The 25613-nt window shown below is 35.7% G+C and overlaps 2 pseudogenes; both read right to left on the bottom strand.

The window, feature by feature from the left end:
- Window positions 1–18022: 18022 nt before the first annotated feature.
- LOC150037982 (uncharacterized) lies at window positions 18023–19497 on the bottom strand (annotated as a pseudogene).
- Window positions 19498–22004: 2507 nt separating this feature from the next.
- LOC150037983 (uncharacterized) lies at window positions 22005–22872 on the bottom strand (annotated as a pseudogene).
- Window positions 22873–25613: the final 2741 nt, after the last annotated feature.

Here is a 25613-nt window from a genome sequence, read left to right on the forward strand (position 1 = left end):
ATTTTTCATGGCAGCACTATCATAAAATATTGTATTTATATTAGCAATTTAATAGATATTAAATATGAAAATTAATTTTAGAACTATTAATTATAACGAAAATGAAAATACTTACATACTTTTAGTGAGCAAAACGATAGAAGCTCGTGCTGATAATGTGTTGTGAATTTGACGGTGCACAATGAGAACACGGATATGAAGAAAATATAATATAATGATAATATATAATAAAATAAATAAATATTAAAATATATAAATATGTAAAATAAATAAATAACAAAAAGTAAATAAAATAACAGAGAACGAATTTCTCCACTTTCTACAATCTTTTTGGATTGATCACGAATATATGTGTGTCTTTCAAAACCCACCCAATGCTACTCTTTATAAGAAATTTGGCGAGTAGGAGGTGGATTACATGGACACTTATAATGTATAATCTTGAGACACATGGACAATACATGGGGTAATGGATAAGTGACACATGGTCAATGGACACTAATAATGGGCGTATACATTACACCTAATTTAACATATTTACAATAAGAAGCTACTTTTTTTTTTCTTTTTCTTTTTTGACTTTTTGGAACAAAATATTTTCTTTTTTTTAAGACGTCAATAATTTATTGACACGAATATCTAAATTGTGCGTTAAAGTATATTAGGATTTATTTAAATTATTATTTTTCTTGTATCTTTTCCTTATTTAGTTTTTCCTTTTCAGTATTTTTCCTTTTCTGTTTCTTTCATTTGTTGGCTCTATTAGTGTCTATTTATGCGCTTTTGTAATGTATTCTAATTAAGCTAACTATTCAAATAATATATGAAATTAAGCCTTAGGGGTTTGTCTTATTAAGCTCTAGCCATCATAGCCATGTCCAATCTCTGCCTTCATCAATCGATCATCGACTAAGGTATACCATCGCCTGTTACCAAGAAAGACTAATGCATTTAGATTTTAAACTACATCTGCCTCTGTCACTGATTTTGTTTCATTTTCAAATCTTCATTTGTAAATCCCTGTTTTTGTTTTCATATCTTTTAGGGTCTCTGTTCCATTTTTCAAATCAATAGTTCATGAGTTCTGTTTTAAATCTCTCTATGAGGATCTTTGTTTCTAACCCAGTAGTTCTTCGCGTTTTAGTTCTTCGTGGGTTCTATTTTTAACCAAGAAGTTCTCTGTGTTTTAGTTTGTTTTGTTTGTTCTGTCTCTAACCAATAAGTTTTCTGTGCTTTAGTTCTTTGTGGACCTTTGTTAACAACCCAGATCTGTCGTGATTTAATTCGGGAGTTTTCTTCAGTTTCCATCATTAACTTCAATTGATCGCTTCACAAAGTCAAGTTGGTTGTTATTCTATCACCTTGAGTTTAAAGGAGGGTGTTAAAGTTAATAAGGGTTTACTCCAATTATTACTTTTCTTGTATCTTTTTCTTATCTAATTTTTCCTCTGATTAAGCTAATTACTCAAATAATATACAAAATCAATACCATGAATTAACTCATATATAAACTATGAAAATAACAGAATGAGAAAAAACCAAGGTTGAAAATTTACTAATGTTTAAAATGATAGAGATAAATAAATTTAACTTTCATCAATCCAACACTTGCCACCGAGTCTAATATTTCGAACATGGAATATTATCTATGTATTATTTTATATCAATTGTTTTTAAAAGTTGAATTTTATATATAGAGAATAAAAATATCATAATAAAAAACTTATTGAAAAGATTAAATTTAAATTTAAATATCATTTTGATTTTCAAACATTCATTTTAGTCCCTATATACTCTTCGGGGCCACTACTACAAAATTTGATATAGACTATGGTCATTGATCGACTAAATGTGTATGAATGATAAAAAAGAATAAATATGGTCTAAGTAGAAACATACACTATTGATGAAGTAATAAATCTTTGGTATTTCAAGAGTCAAGTCCCACGAGACTTTTATGCAATTCAATTTTTCTGAGAAAGAGTTTTTTTATGAAAATTTAACCAAGGAGTAACCAATAGATAAGTGATTTTGAGGTTGAATGATGATAAAAGCAATTAACAAGAGTATTTAATAGGGATACAATTATCTTTCAACTAAAAGGAAAATGTGCCTTGGGTTATGCGACTGCACCATATCTATATAATGACATAGTCATGGATAGAAAACTTCTCCTATTCAGTGTTGTATCAAGTTCTTTTGGAAGCTCTAAGTAGATAATGTCTATATTTCTATGGTTAGTTGGATCTTAGATTAATTTACATGCAATTTCTTTATCTCATAGTGTTCCTTATTTCTATGGCGACATGACAGTCATTGATGCCTTGAGGCCGTCTCTCACTCTCCTAAACTTTTCCCAGGGTGATTCAACTTTCTAAAAATGAATCCTATCACTCCACACGTTTTCACAGGTAGGGATGACCTAAAGATCTTAACTTTCAGAGGAACTTTTGTCATTGAAGCTTTCTGACTAGGAAGGGCGAGATTTCATCAAATGAGGGCTGAATTTTGTTGATGGATCGTCCATCGTTGAAAAGAGAAGCTTTAATTTTCATCCTTTTATATTCCCAAATTGGTTGAAAATGGCCGAATTTCATGTTTTAAACAACCATTCGTCAATTTTGGCATTGAGGAACGACTAAGGGTAAATAGAAAGCATGGACTACTAGACACGATTATGGAATTAGGGTTTTGATGCCGGTGCATCATTTGGGCATCATCCGGGCCATTGTGAGTGAATCAAAACATATTTTTGCAAAACAGTTAAAATTTTTGTACAAACCTATAAAATCAGTCCAAATCACTGTAAGTAAACTTTAGAAAGTTCAGAAAACATTTTTCTCATTCTACATAATTTATACCATCTTGGGTCAAAATATCACATCAAGTTCCACTTTTACTAAAGAAAAAATACCAAAAAATATATAAAAAAATATGAATCAGCAATATAACCGTGGTTTTTTGGATTAGCCTACATGTTTGCGACCATGCTCTATTCTAGTATAATCTATAATATATTATAGACCATGTCTAATGACAACCATGGTAATAGGTTCAAGGCATTCCAACAAATCTCCAACTTGACTTGAATTCTCTCACAGGTAACATACCAGATGCAACAAAACAACATTTCCAGATGTACCCAAACTTCTCCTTCATGCCTCAGAGTGTCCTATAAGGGACCACTAACAATTCAAAACATTCAGCAAGTCTAAGTAATGTTGGAACTTTCCATGTGGAACTGACTTGTTAAACATATCAGCAGGATTATCAGTAATACCAATTCTCATCACCTTAACCTTTTGCTCACTTCTCAGGAAGTGATATCTTACATCTATGTTCTTGCTCCTCTCATGATGAACTTTATCTTTGGCTAGTCATAATACACTCGAACTACCATAATACACAATAGTTCGATAATGATGTAAGTCAAGATCACCAACCATCCCTCTCAACAGATTCCCACTTTAGCAGCTTCTGTCAAGGCCATGTACTTTGCTTCAATATCATACAAAGTAACTATAGATTGTGAACACATAATCAGTCATAGATCTCCTAGCATCCCCAGGATAATCATAATCAAAATAATCAGTCACTAAACACTTTTTATTATTCCTATAAATGAAACCAACATCAAACGAGCCTCTAAGATAACGAAAATCTTCTTAACAGCTTGCTAATGTTCCTTTCTAAGTTGACCCATGAACCTACATACAACACTAACAACATGGGGGAGATTAGACCTAGTGCAAACTATAACATACATAAAATTTCCCACTACACTAGCATATAGAACTCGAGACATATACTCCTCCTCAACTTCAAACTATGGTGAAAGTACATACGACAAATGAGCATTCGCAGTACTGGGAGTATCTATAGGCTCAGCTGATGACATACTAAAGTTGGAGAATATTTTCTAAATATAGTCTTTCTATGATAGACGTATTTTGTTTTTATCTTTGTTTCTATAGATCTCCAAACCTAAAATTTTATGAGCAACACTCAAATCCTTTAAATCAAACTCTACATTGAAAAGATCCTTCAAGTTTTGAATATCAAACTTTGACTTATCAGCTATGAGTTAAAGAATGCTTTGTTGTGATATACACAACAACCATACGAACTCTTGTTATAATCAAGTCCAACCATATAGATGTCAAGACACTTGTACCACTGCCTTAAAGATAGGCGTGTGCCAGACGGTTTTGCGAACGGAGCTCGTTTGGTACCCCAAACGGACCCCGGGGCCCCACGGGTTCCACCGGGGGGCCGTTTTTCGTGCGCGAACATTCCGTCACGAAAAAGTGTGAAAACGGACCCAGGGGTTAAGAATGATGATAAAAATTCGTGTGCCAGACGGTTTTGCATACGAAGCTCGTTTGGTACCCGAAACGGCCCCCGGTGCCGTGGGGCCCACTTTTCGCTCTCGAACCTTCCGACACGGAAATGCGCAAAAATGGACCCAGGCGTTAAAAACCATGAAAAAAAGGCGTGTGTCAGGAATTAGGCGACATCGCGCTTGAAGATTGCAATCGCAAAGTCATGTGATTGTATGCGATCGTGAGAAGATGCTAAAAAAGGTGGCCGCATAAAGACTGCGCATCAAGGGGACAGCATAATAAATCATGATAGGACGGAAAGCTGATGACGGTCGAATCCGAATTTAGTTGACAAGTCGTTAAAGCCACACTGTAGCAAGTACACTCAACTTTCAGTGATCATTAATCGGAGCATCAGTGCAGGAGATTTAATGACCGCCCATCATTGCAATCATTAGAGAGAAAGGCTGCCTCACCTTGAGCTCTATAAATATCGAAGGCCACCATTGTAAAAGGGTTATCAAGATATATACAAGTTAGAGAGCCGTTAGGTTATTCACATACATACTCACACTTATACTTAGAGGACGGAGACGAGCAAGGAGACGAGGAAGCCGAGAGATCATTCCCGGACAGACCGAGAGATTTCCGGAAAGCGTTCAAAGGAGACAGGGCCAACACTTGCGAGAGCAAGAGTATACATCTGGAACAGAGTTGGAGTGAAAAAGAACAGTATAAAAGGCCACGGGAAGCAAGATATTGCTTACCGAGCTTCTTATCTTTCAATTCCATTTGTTATTTTGTATTCAGTACTTTATTTATAGAAAATTAAAATCACATTTCAAACTATGTTCAATCTCTCCATATTTCGCATGAGTAGCTAAATTTCTGAACGGGTCGAGAAGAAGTTAGCTAGCATGACTTAAGATTTGCATTTTATGCGATCATCTTGTCTTATGTATGCGTCATTCACCCTTCAGAGATACTTGAGAGAGTAGTCTAAAGATAGAATCTAGACTTGAGAGAGTCAGATTAGAACCGCATAAGCATGAAATAGAAACTTAGATATAAGTTCTATTGTTATTAATACATTACATGCTACCCTAGAAATGGGATATGATTATATGCGGTCACCTTTTTTTATGTGTGCATCATTCATCATCTCATAGACAAGAATAGAGGCTTAGACATAAGTCCTATCGACTTTTTTGTATACATCGCATGCATCCTAGAAATAGGAATTATGGCATTTGCATTGAGAGATGACGTGCTGTTATTTGTGTGTAGTATGATCGCATAACTTGTGCATAATCTTAGGAAGTGTTAGCTAAACTTCTTCTCAACCCCTTCGTCCCATACTCATTGTAACTCTCGATTTCATCAACTCTTCGTTCAAACTCCGTCACATGGGAAATATTCTTAATCAAAACAGCATCCAACTCATTTTTTTTCACCACCGCAAGATAATCAAAGTAACTATCGCATATTTACTCAGTAGTCCCTGTGTTCGACCCTGGACTTACTAGGAAACCTAGTAAGGCTTCTACTTGGGTCTTATTATGAAAACTTGCATGTTCACCGTATAACACGTCACCACAAACTCACACCATAATCGCATCACAATTCACAATGCATCAGAGGCCTATCACCAACTCTTCTAACTTTATCATGAGCTATAATTCGCTGATCTACTTGTCGGCTAGAACTCTCAGGCAAGACAACTTCTGAAATTTCAATTACCTCAGTTTGTGGTAGCACGACAGTTTCTATAGTAATTTGTTGATCTACTCTACCTTGGTGTTGTATTTCATTCATAGCTGAAGTGAATTGCATCTCCACCTTTTTATCAACACTACTACTTTCACCCACAAAAGTAGATGTCACAACAGACTTCACATTTGAGTTAAGTATGGAATTCTCATCAAATATCACATTCTTACTAATAGAACATTACTTTCAGAAGGTGACCAGACTCTATATACCTTAAATCCATCGCCAAAACCCAAACTTATAGCCTTTTTAGCTATCAATTCTAATTAATACTCATTAACATGATAGTAGACAGTACAATAAAAAAAAAAAACTCTTAATAAATAATAATCTGTAAGTTTATCAAACCACACCTCATAAGACGTTTTGCAATCAGTACTTGTGTGAGGTCCATGGTTAATTAGATAACATGTTGTATTTATTGTTCCTACTCAAAACCTTTCAGCCAACCCAACATTAGAGAGCATGCACCTCTCTCTCTCCAACAATGCCTGATTCATACGTTCTGCAGCCCCATTTTGTTGCGAGTATCTTTAAAAGTATGATGATGAACAATCTCCTCAATATTACAAAACTCATTGAACTTATATCCACAAAACTCTAAACCATTATCATATTGAAACCTTTTGATCTTCTTCCCATTTTTTCCATTAAAATCTTCCACTGCTTGAAATTCTTAAAGGCTTCACTTTTATGTTTTGACAGAAATACCCAAGTCATTCTTAACTAATCATAGATTATAGACATAAAGTATCTGCTGCCTCCAAAAGACTCAACTCTAGAAGATCCCCAATAATTTGAATGGATGTCTTCAAGTGTCCCTTTAAGAAAATTGACACCCTTTGGAAAATTGCTATAATGAAGCTTCTCAAATACACAATATTCACAAAATTCAAGATCCTACACATTGTGCCCACACAGAAGATCCCTCTTTGACAAAATTTTCATCACTTTTTCACACATATGACCAAGTCTCGTATGCCACAACTTAATCATTTCATCTTGTGCGCAATAGATGATGCAACAACAACATAACCTGTCATTGTGCAAACCGACAGAAAAATACAATGTTTCACGTTTTTATGTCTCTCAAAATCACCGCAAAACTCTTGTAGGCATAAATTGCTCCACCTTTACCTTAGAAACTATAACCATTACTATAAGCACACTAAAAGATATCAAACTCTTCGTCATTAATGAAACACGTCTAACTTCGTCCAAAGTGTAGAAGATATCATCATGCTTCTGTATCTTGACTAAGTTGATTCCAACTATCTTGTACACAACACCATTAGCCATGCTAACATCCCTATCTCTATTTGGTGAAATGTTGTAAACTACTCTCTATTGGGCACATATGATAAGGTGCCTCAGAATAAAGAACCCACTGATAACTCTAAAAAAGAGCTAGTTTTATATCCCTAATTCTACCATTTTTGTACAATTCTTATGCATAAAATGTTTGTGTTATATGTACACTCACCTGAGAATCAAATGAGTCATTTAGAAGAAAAATGCCTCAATTTGTGAAGGCCCTGAGTAGAAACATGGATCGGTCCTAATTTCAATTTTACACATAATGAAATTACAAAATACAAAAATTATGCATAATACAAAATTTATAGCATGCATTAATAAGAAAGGAACTGAGAGTTTAGAAACCCTTACCTTTGAAGAACAAATTTCTTCATGTGAAAACTTTGATCCAAATCGTCACGAGTGAATCGATCTCCAAATGGCCACCACGACGAAAAATTTCCTCTGTATTCTCTGGGATGAGAATCACAGGAGTTTGTGGGCTTTGTGATTTTTGGAGAGAGGAGATTTAGAGGAAAATTTAAGAAGGCTCTAAGAGAATTAGAGAACCTGGAATGGTTTTGGTAGAGAAGTAACTCAAATGGCTCCGGTAAGTTTTCTGTAAAAAAAAAAAGAAAAAAAAAAAGAAAAAAAGAAAAAGAAAACCAACCAATCTCTGAACAATCCACTCTTTACATTCTCTCAGAGAGAATTAAGGGGAGGGAAGTTGTTTCCCTCCCTTAAATTTAAAATAAAATAAAATTAAAAATAAATTTAATTTTAAATAAATAATACATACATATATATATATATATATATGTTATATCATATATAACACATAACCTATAGTTTTTATATTGTATCAAATATAATATACCTTATTGTTTTAATTCTTTTGTTAATGCATAGTTTAATATAAATCCCACTTATACTAAATTAATTAATTCCGTCAATTAATTTGAACAATTCAAATTAATCCAAAATTGATTCTCATTTATTCCTTGTTGAGTTATAAAGGGGACCTCATAGACCTGTTGTTTGAAGCTCCAGTGGTACTTGAATAATAAATTATACTCCTTTAATTAAATTATTCAACATCCATTAACTGTCGGGTACTCCATTAAAGACCGACAACTAATTTAATTAAATTATTCAACATCCATTAACTGTCGAGCACTCCATTAAAGACCGACGGCTGCACTCTTCGCACTACAAATATATTTTTGTGTCCATTGGATATAACCATTCAACAGCGCAATGACGCGTCACAAATTGCTCGTAAGTACAGCTAGGCCAACTTTGACTAAGTTACATCTAACTCCTTAAGTACCATTGATCACTCTAATGAGCAATAAGTCATAGTCCAATTATGACCAAACCTCTTTCGGGCCAGAAGAGAGTGTGGCGCCACATTGTTCAAGTCCCAGAATCAACCTTTAAGGGAGAAATTTATCAACTTACCTTGAGGCTGAGGAAGAAGTGTATTTCGTCTTGTGTAGTTGTGTTCTTAGCTCCCAATCAGACAAATTCCAAAATGATAGGCTTATTGAGTCGACGATCTAGCCACTCTCACTTATACAAATCAAAGGACCACCTTCATAGGCAAGAGTTCACAACTCACTCAGAATTTAGGTCATGTTACCTATGGTTATCCTGGTGAAATATATCTCTATTATGAACAACGTTATATAATAAGACTAATCATTTTGTGGTTCAGTTTTATATAAACTCCTTTGTATAGAATACCCCCGCTCATATCTCTTCACATGAATGATCAGGAATCGATCATTTGTAGTACTTTACTACAGTTGTGACATCTACAAAGTGGGTCTTATTCGTAGTGTCACCAGGATAAGGTATCCAGCCTTATCCATCTCCTATAGACCATTTAGGTTATTACATAAACGTGATTCACCTAAATCGCTCTACATATTGGATGTTAGTTTATTAGTTTATGGGTTTAATGATATTAAATGTCAAATAAAATATCTCATATTTTATTAAATAAATAAAATTTTTGTACAATACAATTACAAACTATAGAACCCTACAAGATTTATTACATCAACCCCAACAATCAGAATTACAACCCCATCTCGATGCTACAAGGAAAAGCTTGAAGCAGTAGCATCGGATACAGGGTAGCGTTATGACACTACCCTCGGCGTCGCAGCGCTATGATGATGGGCAGAAATGTACGTTATTATAGGCCTTTTATTTAGAATTATGAAGGCTATTAAGTAGAATACGCGGTGATTATACTAAGAATTAATGAGAAAAGTCAGCTTGCATCGATCAGCATGTAAATCTTGGCTAACCCACTATTATGCGTTATTTTGCGTCCAATTATCTATTTTTGTAGCTATCGCAAGAATCGATCGAATGCGGAAAATATAACCATCGCGAAGGCGATCGCATACATTCGACGCATGGATGTTGCGGCCATTAACCGCATGCGTCCATCGCATAGAGGTTGCGGCTACAGGGTAATAACCATTATAGATGAATGAACGCAAAGGCGGTGGAATGCGATGATACATCGGAAACCAAGCATGAACGCATACCTTGGGAGTATCAAAAGGTGATGTTAATATTTCACCTACCTCGCCGTTAGTAGCAGAGATTCAGAGTAGGTCCATCACACCGTTAGCCGCAGAAATTCTAAGAAGGACCATTAATGTTGTCGGCGATTGAGCTCTATAAATAGAAGCCTTAGAGCCCAACTTCAAATCATCCGAGCTTCTGCCTTAGGGCAGATCCTTATGATCCAGATGAAAGCGAGAGAATATATTTTTTAGAGTTCTTCATTCCTCCTACCATTCTGAGTGCTGATCGGAGCTTCGCCGGAGATAGATCTGAGTGACTACTCCACCGTCCATCCATGGCACCACTGGCAACCTTGACACACATCTGATGGAAGCAAGATATTGCCCATCTGGCCTTCCATATCTCTTCTATCTTTGTGTTGTATTACATTGTGGCTTAAGAGATTAATACATATTATGATCAATACATTTCTCTATTTCCTTCGATTTCATCTTCATTTACTTCTTCTTATCATCCTTTACTTTCATTGCAACGACTAAGTAAGGTTGCTAGAGTGTCGCATACTTAATCAAGCGGCATAGACATATGAAGCAGGTAGCAAACCACCGAGAGGTATGCGTTGCGCGAGTATTGTGAGAAAATCCTATTTGCTTAGTGTGAAGTTGTAGCAACGCTTGTCTATGAGCTAATTAGTGGCGATAACTGCCTGAGAGGGTAAGTAGTGGAACGCATTAAGCAAAGTAAGCAATGTTCCTAGAGATAGGAATAATCTTATGTCAACCATGCTTTATGTGATTACCTTGTCTTATGAGTGCATCATTCATCATTTGGGCATACTTGAGAGAGTAGTTTAAAAATAAAATCTAGGCTTGAGAGAGTCAGATTGGAACGCATAAGCAAGAATAGAAGCTTAGGAATAAGATCTGTTTGCTATTACACAACATATGCTCTCTATAGATAGGATATGAAAGTATGCGGTCACATCGCATGCGTCCAGAAGTAGGATATGGTGGTATGTGGTCACCTTGTTTATGTGTGGGAGCACGTGAGAAAGAATAGAGACTTAGACATAAGTCCTATCGACAGTATCGCATATGTATTACATGTGTCTTAATCAATTGTGTATAGCATAATCGCATAACTTGTGCTGGCTGGGGTTACCCTTGCGATCAAGCTTATTGATGCGGTGAAGTCATCCCCTCCACCATTTTATCTATTTTTCCATACACCTTATCACGCGTTAATAGTTTCCGTGTCTCTAATTCTCATAGTCATACTTCCATTGCTTAATCTGTTTAGTTAGGAGTAGGAGTAGCGCATAGCCCTTAAACTTCAATGTTCTTTTATTCTTTGCCGCAACACATTACTCATAACATTTAGCTACAAGTCCCTGAGTTCGACCTCGGATCACCCCGAGAAACTTGGGATCTCGTTATACTTGGCGAGAGAGCAAGAAAACTTGTGGAAGGAATACATGGTCATCAGACACACATTTCATATCCCTAGTCCAACGCATGACCAGCGACGCATGGAGAACGAACAGTGAACGCATATTTATTTACTCCATTTTCCACACATCACGCTACGTCGATTAACAAAAATTTCAAGTTTTCGCACGCATGCTTCATCACAAGCCAGCGTCGAAGCATCGTTGCAACACTGCCTCAATACTCGAGGTCTAGATTGACAAGAACGTTGCAACATTCATTGTAGAGTCGCGATGCTGCAACCTAGATATAAAAGTAAAATTTCAATTTTTGCATAAAAGAGAGACCATTTTTTAGAAAATTTCAGAGCACCTCGAAGAAACTCTGCTCAAATTTCACCATTCCTTCCACTATTCTTGTATTTCTTGATAAAATTCTTGTAATTCCTTCGGATTGATTGAAGAAATAAACATCATGCAAGGCAAGTTAAGCCTTAACTCTTGGGAAATAGTCAATTAGGTTTAATTATTGAAACTTTAGTAATCTTTCTAATGAATTTCATAATTCTTGGTAAATTTATGTATGAATTTTTAATAGAAATTAATTGTGATGAATTGACAATATGGAACTTTTCATTTCTTGCTTGTAAGTTCTACTAGGCTACTTTGCATAATAGTAGATTAAGTTGCAAAAATTAGATTTTCTTATAATGAATAAAGACTTTTTCTGAATTCTTACATGTCTATCTAATTAAAAATCTTCCAATAAATAGATCTTTATGTCTAGACTTTCCAACTTAAAGAATGTCACAACAAAGAACCCTAGATTTTAATGCAAATTAGGATTAAACATCAAAATTGCTGTCAAGGAAGTGTTTTTGACTAATTTAGGATTAATTGGAATGTAATTCTCAATTAACTAATTTGGCTATTCGACATTGCTTAATAGGTCGTGGGATTGTGTAAATTTCATAATATTTTTGAATTCGATGATGAACTACACCTAATGACTATATTTCCCAAGAATCTTTTCATAGAGAATTTCAAGTTTATTTCGTGCTCAAATTTTTGTGTGTCACAAAATAATACGAATCTTCATTTTACTTTCTTTTAATTTCTTTTTACAACCCCCCCCCCCCCCCCCCAAAGAATTAATTATTTGATTTAATGACTTCTTGAGGATTGGCCCCGGACTTGCCGCTTACATTACTAGTTAGTATAAAAAGTAGGTTGGTTGAATTATAACTATTATTTGTTTAGATCAAGGGTTTATTGATGACGTAAATATCAGCCTAATAAATTGGCATCGTTGCTCGGGAACCAAGGTAACTAATTTAGTCAATTTTTGAATTCTTTTAATAATAATAATAAAAACAAAAAGATTATGTGGGATTATTCTTCCTTTGGCGTATGACCTACTCCTTTTGGAGTGTTGAGCTTAATTCTTTCGCAGAGATCACTCGAGAGGAAAGGTGAATCCGAAGGGAGAGGAGAAGAGAATGACCGTTGGAAGAAGATCATCAATGTTTGGATGATTCAATAGAAGAAGAGGAAGAAGCTACCATGGGTGAAATTTGAGAGAAACTCTTAGGGAGTTGGCCGAACCGGACATGGCCCAACAACCTCTATGCATCATTTTTCCACAGACCACCGTGCCTTTTAAGCTCAAAGCCAATTTGATCCACTTCTTACCTATCTTCAAAAGAATTCCAGGAGAGAACCCACATAAGCACATAAATGATTTTTACATGGTGTGTGACGGTATGAAACCCTATGAGGTGACCAAGGAATAATTAAACCTTAAAGTCTTCCCTTTTTCATTAAACAATGCAGTTGAGGATTGGTTGTATTACTTGCCCCCTGTGTCTATCGTTACTTGGAATGACCTTAAAAAGAAATTTCTTGAAAAAAAATTTCCTAGCCTCTAGGGCTAATAAAATTATGAAAGAAATCTATGGGATAAAACGAAACTTTGGGGAGACATTGTCGGAATATTGGGAGACATATAGGCAATTGGGTACTAGTTTTTCTCATCACCAAATTTCTGACCAATTACTAATCCAATATTTTTATAATGGTTTTCTTTCTAATGAAAAGAGTGTTATCGATTCAATGGTGAGAGGAGCTCTTACTGACAAGACACTGACAGAGGCTCAATAGTTGATTTCCCGCATGGCGAAAAAAGACCAAAACTTTGGATCTAGGGGTAATGAGTTTGACCCATCTACAACAAAAGAGGTAAAGGAATTGATATCCCAATTATCCAGTCTAACTGCTCTTGTTACACAAATAGTGCAAGGTGGAGTCCCTCAAATAAAGACATGCAAAGCTTGTGGTGTAATGGGCATTCATCTGATGCTTGTCCTCAAGCACAATTCAATGCGATTGGAGACTTTAAAGGAAATACGACCCTCACAGTCAAACTTACAATCAAGGATGGAGGGACCACCTCAATTTCAAATGGGGGGTCTCAAGGGCAATATGACAATAGGAACCAATCTCCATCTTCCTCATCCTCAGGTATGTCACTAGAGGATATCATTTAAAACTCTTGCTGACCACTCTCTAAAATTTCAACAGGATATTCATCAATTATAAAGGGATTCAATCCAACTTTCACAGGATACCAAGTCAATGCAACAAGAAACTTAATCTCTTCAACAAGAAACAAGAACGAGCTTCTTTAATTTGGGAACACAAATCACCCAATTGGCGACGGTGGTGAGTAGGTTGGAAAGCTAAGCATCAGGCAAGTTGCCGACACAACCAAACCATGCCAAACGTAAGTGACATTAATTTAAGGAGTGGGAAGAAGATCCTTACCATACCCTCCACACCGGTCGATCCTCCCGTTCAACCTTCTGAGAAAACACAAGAAAAGGCAAAGGAAGAAGAAAAATGTAAGGCAAAAGAAACAAATGAATCACCAATTTTTCTTGAGGTAACTAACTATACTCCCCCTATTGTTGAGCCCTATATTCATAAGGCTCTCTTTCCTAGTAGGTTAGCTAGAGCTAAGGAGGAGAATAAAGACATGGAGCTCATGGAAATGTTTCAGAAAGTCCATATAAACATTCCTCTCTTAACGTAATTCAACAAATACCAATGTATGCTAAATTTTTTAATGTTTTGTGCACAAAGAAGAGGAACGGTAAGGAAAAAGAAAGGATGATTGTGAGTAAAAAAATTTCTACCTTATTGAAAAAGATCCTGCGAGCACTACAAGAAATTTGACTTCTCCCGACGTCACATTTCGCCGGAGAAGTGTGAAAAAAGCGTCGGGAGAGCCTCTCCTGACGAATAAAAGGTCGTCGGGAGTTTGGTCTGTGCCTAATATACGATGTCGGTAGTTCTTGGAACTCCTGACGCTCTATGAGCATCGAGAGTTCCCCGAATAACTCCTGACGCTGTTTTAAAGTGCATTGGGAAATCCCGAACTCCCGACGGTTGTTCGATGCCTCGAGAGTTCCAGAACTCCCGACGGTTTTATTTAATGTGTCGAGAGATACAAGAACTCCTGACGTAGTAATATATGCGTGGGGAGTTCATTCATTAGTTGAAAATTATTTTTAATCTATCGTTTGTAATTTTTTAAATTTTGATCTAAAAACCTATAAAACATAGTAAACCAAATAAAGATTCACATAATTAAAAAACGAAAATGAAGTCCATGTTATAACAAGTAAATAAAAAATTACAATATCCAAACGAAGTTGTAACTTTATTTTTATATCCTTAAGCATGTGGACAAATATGAATATGAATGAATGAACAAGTCCATAAACTTGTAACGTAAATTTTTAAGTCATACAATGATGCACGTAAGAATAGAATGATGACTTTATTTTCTGTATGTGATACTACTTCTAGATATCCGTTATTTATGAGAATCTAGTTGTATACTTATGCATTGTCACAAATTTCCTTGCGTTGGAACCAAGTATAATTCCACCGTAAGTTTCTCGGTGTGATCCGAGGTCGAACATAGGGACTGTTTGAGGTTATTGCGTTATGTTTGTGATACATGTGACCAGGGGTTTTTCAATTTATAAAAGTTGTTGTATACAAGAATATAAACATGCGATAAAGTAAAGTAAAGTAGTAAAGATGCGATAATAAATTGCAATAAAATAAACCTAAGTTATGATGATAGAAGATACAGGTTTCATGATACAAGATACAGAGGTTGAGGCTGACTGTGAAGATTATACAAAGATCATGTTATGCGGTGGCAAGTCTTGTATGTGAAGTAGAAAAGAAAAGATAACTAATATAAACAGCACAAGTCCCTTAATTGCGTTAATGATACAATTGCGGTTCTGCTTTTCCCTTGGCATACACCTCTCAGTGATCGGCTGCGTTCCCACATCTCTGTGGTGAAACAAGAACGAACGTAATGAACGCAAGGTTGCTTCCATCTCTGGAAGTACTACTCGTTTTAGTTAACGCATTCTTATAACCTTCTTTCAATAGATCAGAATGACATCTTCACTTCTGCTCTCATAGGTGAAAATGCCATCTAGCATGCCTTAACTAAATGCATTTATCTCTTTAGCACATATTAAGTTACACGTTTAATCCATATTAATTACCAAGGGATTAAGAAGAATTTATGAAGAAAACGATGGAGGAACGAAAATAGACAGAGAAGGGGATATGAAAACGATCAAGACATTCAATATTTCTATTCAGCGTCTGATACATGATTTGTGAACGAAGAGATAGAGAAGATGAAATACAGTTGATGAATAGAGTTAGAAACAAATACAAATAAACGCCAACGTCTTGGCGCCGATCTGGATGGAGATTTGCTTGGCGATCTGGATGGATCGTGCAGAAAGATGAGCTTCCCTCTTAGGCTTGCTCAACCGGTAGCAGGGATCTGAGTATAGAGCTTCGCGGTGGGGAATTGGCAGAATCGTTCTTAGACTCACCTTTCGACCTTGTCTCTTTTCTTCCCGGATTTCTTTCAATCAGTACTCAGCTTAGCCTCTTTCTCAGTAATTTAGCATCAATTCGCCCTCGTATCAAGTATATCTTCTCTGAATTCTATGGAGGTACTTATAGGTGAAAAGCTTTGACTCTTGGCTTGTGGACCTCATTGTGTTGTTATGGAAATTCCGAAGATGGAGGAATAAATATTCCTTCTGTTATGCAATCAGACCGTCAAATCTGCACAACAGTTAGTTGTACACGTGTCGCAATCCTCCGCCTTTGCGTTGGTCAGCTGCATCTTTCGATCGTGTGTCCGCATGCGGGGTTGTTTTTATTCCTCCATTGGGCGCAATCTGACAGAGATGCATTGTTCAGTTTCTCGTTGAGCCTTGATCGCAAACGGTGACTTGGTTTCCTACAAAACAGAATGAAAATTGTCCTCTTCTACCATCTTGATGATGTTAGTGGGTGTAATTACGATAATTTATAATTATTGTATTTCTTGGTTAATTCTCGTACAATCAACACATATTTTCTCTCTTTTGGCCGCAATATCTGAATAAGGTAGTATAAATAACTTGTATTTCTGCAAGTTATTAGAAGTCGATACTAGAAGTTCATAAACATTCATATCACAAATACATAAAAGAAATAAAATCAAAACAACAACACGTTAAACTTCATAAACATTCATAAATACACAAGAACTCCGAGTTCAAGGACAAGACGAGTGTAATGAAACTCTACCCACCCCCCACGACAAACATGGAGCCTCCTGAACATTAAAAACACAAAAAATGAGTAAACAATGACCAACACATATAAAACTCAAACTTTGTCCCCAAAATAGTTTAACCCAATCTCCCTACCCCCTTTCCCCCACCACAACACATTAAACTTCGTAAACATTCATAAATACACAAGAACTCCGAGTTCAAGGACAAGACGGGTGTAATGAAACTCTACCAATCCCCCACGAAAAACATGGAACCTTTTGAACATAAAAAACACACAAAACGAGTAAACAATGACCAACACACATAAAACTCAAACTTTGTCCCCAAAATGGTTTAACCCAATCTCAATCCCCCCCTCCCCCACCACAACACATTAAACTTCGTGAACATTTATAAATACACAAGAACTCCGAGTTCAAAGACAAGACGGGTGTAATGAAACTCTACCTACCCCCTACGAAAAATATGGAACCTCCCGAATATCAAAAACACATAAAACGAGTAAACAATGACCAACACACATAAAACTCAAACTTTGTCCCCAAAATGGTTTAATTCAATCTCAACCCCCCCTCCCCCCACCACTACACATTAAACTTCGTAAACATTCATAAATACACAAGATAGCCAACAAAAAATACATCAAAATCCAGTTGTTTGGCTACCATAACCGCATGATAGCCAACAATTTTTTAACTTAAGACATAACTACTTTGCTGCCATAACTGCAGGATAGCAAAATATTAGACAATTAAATAATGTAGTAATCATAACTAATTTAATGGGTCTCCTCTATGTGATCGTATCATGTCTTCAATCATTTTTTTCATTTCTTCCATTTGTCTTGCATGATCCTCTTGAATTTTTTTCTGAACGTCTTCAAGTTCCTTAATCCTCGACTGAGACTATTGGAAATTGGCTCTTAATTCCTCCATTCCCATCTCCGTTCCTTGAGTAGATGACGAGCTTAATGAGATGCTACTTCTTTCTTACTTTGGCTTAGGGCCCCAACCTAGGCCTTTTGAATACCGGGTCGTCTACCCAAAAGCGTCTCATAGATTTCATCCCCTGTTAGTGGTTGAGAACCTTCTAGAGTGGGGCTGGATTGTAATTCCAACATTTGATGCTAGACATATTAATTAAATGGGTAAGAACGAGCGACTAAAGTTAAAAATGATAAAAAAAACACGGTAGTAAAGCAAAAAATGTTACATGTGCATTTTCAGCTGCCTCGTTCACAAACTTGCCACCTTTAGAGTGTGTTTTCATAAATAGGTCAACACGTCCTATTTCTCGACCTTTCTTTGCCTGCAACTCTGCCTGAATTTTGAGGAATGACTTCGATCCACCTGCGTGGTCGAACGGTAATTTTTCTATATTCTTCCTGTTCGTCATAGACATTTCCTACATTTCAAGAAAAAAAAATATGTCAATAGTGTGATGTATTAGTAAATGCAGCAAATGATACACGCCCTAAATATTCTATCTGAAACGCTTCATTCTCGAAGTGGTCACACAAAAAGTACCAATCTTCTGGCCTATTTTAAAGCCAGCTAGGCAAATTGGCATGTGCTTATTGAGGATCTCCACATTTTCTGTAATGTCTGTGCAAATCTGCTCTAAATTCTTTGAAGGAGTTTTGCATTTGATGTTCTAAAAAACGGTTATATCATTGACTGGACAGATCAAGTCCAAAATGAGGCTACAAAAGAGGGAGGAAAGAATTAGCATAGATGATGTTCATGACTGTAAAAGAATAAACTTATAATTACTTACCAATAATTGACTCTTAGCCAATTCTATATACTCGTTTGGAACCTCAACAAAAGTACGACAACATACTGGAAATGTAGATCTCACGGTGACGTCGATCGCATTACTAAATTGTACCAAATGTTGAGATATCGGTTTCGTCTCCCCCTCATTTATCACGATTGTAATTCTGCCATGTTTTTGGACGTATTTTTTCAACTCGATGTTTCGCGAATGCTCGCGTTTCCTCCGAGTGGATGCTGAGCTACTATCTGAGGAATAAAAAATTTAAAACAGTTTATAATGTATTTCAGTTAACATAATATATTTCAAAATATACTAACTTGAAGTATCACCAATAGAAGATACCATGTTGCCTAGATATATCTCCTGGAATTCTTCATCAGCCTTCTATTGCCTATTAAGGGTTGACATCATATCTTTACAAACACAAAAAAGACAAAAAAAAATATTAAATAACAATAAATACATGTAACATAGAGAAAAGGAGAATTAAGTAGATACATCATTACTCATCACCGTAATCTAATTCAAATTATTTACCAATACTTGAACTGTTATTGGGAGATAATTGTTCTTCATCATCATCGTTTATGAAGTCATGATCGCCATGTACAATAATTAGTTTTTCCACAACTATAGGATCAACGTCAACTTTGCATAAAGTAACCTCCTTAATGGTTTCGTACATTCGGACTCCACCAACAATTTCCAGTAAATCTAGTTGTGCGTTTTCAACATCATCCACTTTTGGTACATCCCATATTCGTTTATTTTGCACTACTTGAACAACTTTCCAATGTTACTATATTTGATGTCATCAATATAAAAGACTTGTTGTGCTTGGATAGCAAAGATGAAAGGCTCATCGACATACCAAAAGTGTGATGTATTGATTGATTTGTATCCTAAATCCACATGTGTCCTATTACTTTTGTTGTTATCTGTGTCAAACCATCTACACTTCAACAAGAAAACACGTCTTCTGTTTGCATATTGGAAATCTAATACTTCGTCTACAACACCGTAGAAATTGTTATCCACACTTGCGTTCTCACAGATCTGCCCGGCCACTAGGACTCCACTATTTTGTGTAGCTCAACGATTATCACACTCTACAGTGTGAAACCGTATCCCATTAACAAGCATCCATTGTAAGATCGTACCTCGAACGAAGGTCCCATTGCAAGTGAAAAGAAATCATCGGAGATATTTTCTCTCTTGCACCGTTGTAGAACCTGATAATTAATTATACATTAAAAATGACTAAAAAAAATGAATCATCCCTTAACTGTTACCTACAAAATGACTATGTATACCTGAGATTTGAACCAATCGGGAAATTTTCATTGATGTTTTATATATAAGTCAGAGGCGCTTTGAGCTTCACGACGAATTAACCTCAAATGTTGCCTACAAAATTGATCATTTAAATGTTATATCAAAGGAGATACCCTAGAATTTAGAAAAGGAAAAAATTTGAAACGTACTTGCAATAGTCTGTTATTTCTTTACAATAGTTGAGAATGTACCAATGTGCAATACGCTTTTCCTCCGCTGAAAGCATCCGTAAAGTTGACGCCTCTAATGGTCGTACCCTCTGCCCAAATAATTCAAATTCACCAAATATCTCGTGATCGGGAATGTTATCATCATTTTGTTCATCTCTATTGAATCTCATTTTAATCCCACTTAGATATCGCGAGCAGAAGTTCCATGATTCATTGATTGCATATACTTCCGCTATAGACCCCTTGGGACATGCTTTGTTCCGTACAAATTGTTTTAATGTTCGTAAACTTCTTTCAATAGGATACATCCAACTGTAACTAACTGGACCCATCACTTTGGTTTCATATGGTAGATGAACTGCAAGGTGTACCATTATATCGAAAAAGGCAGGTGGGAATATTCTCTCCAACTTACAAATTATGACTATGATGTCTGCTTGTAGTCTGTTCAAATCACTTACACATATTGTCTTTGCTCATAAGTCGTGAAAGAATGTACACAACTCAATAATAGCAGTGGATACATTCTTCGGTAGGTATGTTCGAATACCAATAGGGAGTAGTCTGTGAAGCAACACATGACAGTCGTGTGTTTTCAGCCCCGATAGTTTTCCATCTTTGTCATTCACACATCGTGATATGTTAGATACGAATCTATCAGGGAATTTCACTGATTTCAAATACTTACAAAACGAAATCCGTTCACCATTTGTTAATGTGTATGCTGCGTGTGGTTTTACAAATCTGTTATCGACTTGTATCAAGTGTAGGTCTTTTCTTATCTTCAAATCTTGTAAGTCTAATCGAGTGTTCGTTGTATCCTTTGTCTTTCCTTCAATATTTAACAATGTGCCCACCAAATTGTCGCATATGTCTTTTTTAATATGCATTACATCCAATTTATATCGTAACAATAGTCTGGACCAATATGAAAGTTGGAAAAAAAAAATATTTTCCTTAGTCCAGTTTAGAATTCGCTTTCTTTTTTTATCTTGCTTCGATAGATATTTGCTAAGCACAGAAAAGTTTAGTGTATTTATTTGTTGTAAGATCTCTTCTCTATTCATTACGACTGGTGGAGGTCTACGTTCAACTTTTCTATCATGTTGTCTACTTCGACGCCAACTATGATTCTCTGGAAGATAACGTCGATGTCTCATAAGTGATATTTTCCCTCTTATCCTGAAGGATGAGTTATCTTCTTTTCATATTGAACATGCTTGATAACCTTTTGTACTCCACCCAAATAAGTCACCGTACGCAGAAAAGTCATTAATCATCCATAATAAGGTAGCATATAGTTGAAAAAAATCACCAGTAACAAAATCATAAGTTTTCACACCAATTGTCCATAACTCTTTCAACTCTTCAATCAATAGTTGCAAGTAAACATCAATTTCCTTTCCAGGAGATTTTGGACCAGGTATGAGCAAAGACCTGAAGAAGTTTGTTTCCTTCATGCATTTCCAAGGGGACAAATTATAAGGAATTATCACCACGTGCCACATACTATAAGAAGTGCTCATATTTCCAAACGGATTGAAGTCATCTGAAGCTAATCCCAAACGAACATTTCGAGGATCTAAAGCGAATTGAGGAAATTCACGATCAAAATATTTCCACCCCTCTGCATCAGCTGGATGTTGTAATAGATCCTCCGTTTCAACTCGCTTATCTTTATGTCATCTCATATCAGAAGCGTCTTTGTTTGATGTAAACAATCATTTTAATCTCGGTATCAAGGGAAAATGACGCAATACCTTATGTGGCATTTTTTTACCCTTGCCATCATTAATATTGTACGGAGACTCACCACAAACAGGGCATTGTTGCAAATCTGCAAACTCTTTCCAATACAATACACAATCATATTTGCACGCATGAATAGACTCATAACCTAGGCCTAAATCACACAATTTCTGCTTAGCTTCATAAAAGGAAGTAGGTATAGAGGTGCAAGCTGGAAACGCTTGTTTTAACAATTCCAGTAACATGTCAAACAATTTGTTACTTCAGCCGTTGAGAACTTTGATATGCATCAACTTCACTAAAAAGTTCAAGCACGAAAATTGCGAACAACCAGGATATAATTCATTACGTGCTTCGGTCATTAAATCCTCGAATAAGTTCGTGGTATCTCTTTCTTGACCATTAAAAAACATTTCATTCTCAATCCTTCTTTCATTTACATTTTCGTTTTCAATTGGAACTTGTAAATCGTTTATAAGATTCAACATCTCATTTTCTTTGACAACATTACTCTCTATACTATCTACTTCAACATCCTGTATTGAATGACTTGTATGACTTCTAGATAAGTTTACTGGCTCTCCATGATATACCCACTCACATTATAAGGGAGATATTCCATATGTTAATAGATGTCGTTCCACAATATCTATCTTTTTCCAAATTGAATTCATACAGTTCTTGCATGGACATCTTATTCGTCCGGAATCATTAACATGAAACTTTGCCATATCTATGAATTGTGATACTCCATCTCTATACTCCACTGATAACTTATTCCTTAGTTTAATCCATTCTTTATTCATCTTTAAAAATAAATATTTTATGACCAACTTGTAATCCAAATTAATAACCTGGATTAGAGGACAAAGTACAAAGTATTTATTAAGCATTGAGTTCCATAATTTTCATTTTTTAAGGCAAAATAAACACATAGGTCCCTAAACCGTTTAAATTGTCTAACAACTTTCAAATGTTTTATTTAGTACGTCTCCAAGCTTTCAATTTTGTGTCTAATATAGGTCTTTCATCTATTCAACATCTTCTAAAATTTACAAGCCTATTGGACACAAAATTTAAAGTTCAATTTTCTATTAGACATAAAATTTAGTTTTGTCTAGTAGATTCTTTAAACTTTTTCAAAATATTAAATGTGTTAGGGACCTATTAAGTACCAAATTGGAGGTTTAAAGATTTATTTTATATTTTTTATATTTATAGATTTATTAGACACAAACATATAAGCATAAAAAAGTTCATATACTAAAAATAGCACATAGCATCTATGTACTAATTTTCTTTCTCCTTTCAAGGAAAGTTCGAAATGTTAAATCATGCATGCTTAAGCTCCAAATAACCAACATCATATCATTTTTTAGACATAAAGATAGTGTTATAATCAACTTGAAACTTAAAAGAATGTAATAATGTTTATCTCTAACGAATTATGACATGTTCATTATAAAATTACTCTATAGAATTTCAGAGAATTGTAAAACAAATATATGATGCAAAATTGACGAGATCTTAACAAAAGCGACATGCACCAATATTGGATGATAAATATGTGCATTAATTAACGTTTAAAATTTGTATCAAAGTTGATAGTATTGAAATCTAGTGAAATTGACACAATCTTTAACATTGTCTTTTTTTATTAGTGGGTCAATTAATTGTAGTATTTATCAAAGTTGAGGTCTAATTTGATTAAATTGAAAGTGGCGAATAGAAATGGATATACACATTTAAATGGACATGATTTGTACAAAAGAATATGAAATAATGATTTAAATAAATATACAAGATAAAATAAAATGAGAAAATTACCGACAGCAGCGGTGGCTGAATGAGACAATGAGACGACGGCAAAAGGTGGCAGCGAAAAAAGGGGGGGAAATGAGAGAGGGAGGGAGAGGAGTTGGGGGAGGGCGAACGACGGCAGTGGCGGTGGGGAAGGAGAGGAAAAATGGGAGAGGGAGGGAGAGGAGAGGGGCGACAGCGAGGGGCGACTGCGGCGGCGATTAAAAGATGGGAAAATGGGAGAGGGTGGGAGAATAGTGGGGAAGAATGGGAAAAATTGGAGAAGGAGCGGCGGTGAGCGGAAAATGGGAGAAGGAGAGGCGGAAGAAAGGGGGCGACGCGGGTTAGGGTTTTAGGGAAGAAAGGGGGAAAAGAAAATGGGGAAGATGGGGAACAAGAGGTCTATTTTAAAGCAGACCCCTTTCCCAACGCCGTCCGATGGGCATCGGGAGAGCCGTTGAAAGTTCCAAGGGAACTCTCGACGCCATTTGTTAGCTGTCGGGAGTTCCAGGAACTTCCGACGGCTAACAAATGTCATCGGGAGTTCTCTTGGAACTTTCGATGCTTATTGTTAATCGGGGGAACTCCCAACGCCGGTTTTAGTCGTCGGGAGTTCCCAGGGAACTCTCGACGAGCCTTTACGATATTGGGAGTTCCCAAAAACTCCCGACGGGCGTTTACAGCATTGGGAGAGACGGTCTCTCCCGACGACCGAACTCCTGATGCTCGATTTAGGCATTGGGAGAACTCATTTTTCTTGTAGTGGAGAAAAGTGTAGGGATCCAAGTATGTTTAATTTGCCATGCATTATAGGGGATATGATTATCTCTCATGCTATGTTAGACTTAGGTGCCTCCATAAATGTGATGCCTTATCATGTCTACGAGGACCTTAAGCTAAATGATCTGGAAAGAACAAATGTATGCATACAATTAGCAGATAGATCATATATCCAACCCCTAGGCATTATTGAAGATATTTTGCTTAGAGTAAAAAAAAATGCATTATCCCTATTGACTTTTAGATTCTTAAAATGAATTAAATAAGTATGACATCGTCTTCTACTATTTTGCTAGGTATACCCTTTATGAAAACTGCAAAGACTAAAATAGATGTTGATGAAGGTTCTCTATCTATAAAATTTAATGGTGAAATTATTTCATTCAACATTTACGATGGCATGAAATTTCCAGAGGAACATTTGTCTTTGTGTTGGATTGATAGGTATGATATTGTTGATGAGATTGTGAAGTCCATGAATGATGAACTTGATGGTTTGGTCACTCCCTCTATTGACTATGACTTTGAAATTGTTTCAAATAACTTTTCTCATACTTCTCTAAATTTTTTAAACAAAGATGACTGTTTTAAAAATTTTTATTCTAATTCTTCTCTTGATGTTTGTAATAAAGAAAAATCTTTTAAAGTTTTGGTTTTGAAATCTTGAAATAATTTTTCCACAATGATATTTTTGTCAATTGATTGATTGAAATTCTTTGAATAATTTTTGGATAAAAGAATATTTAAGTTCTTCAAAACACGATTCTAAGAATTCAAAACAAGTTTTTAATAAAAACTAACAAACATTTTATAATCTTAACTCTTTTGTTAATCCACAGGTTCAGAGGATTGAGCTTAAGGCTCTCCCAATTCTTTTAAAGAGCAACTTTTTGGGCAAGTGTTTCAAAAGATCGAAGAAGAAAGGCCCAATCAAGATTGAGATCTTTGATGTTCCTTTAGAAGAAAA

The sequence above is a fragment of the Benincasa hispida genome, chromosome 2, assembly GCF_027475165.1.
Source record: "Benincasa hispida cultivar pf3 chromosome 2, pf3_genome.v1.1, whole genome shotgun sequence".
Classification (NCBI taxonomy): Eukaryota; Viridiplantae; Streptophyta; class Magnoliopsida; order Cucurbitales; family Cucurbitaceae; genus Benincasa; species Benincasa hispida.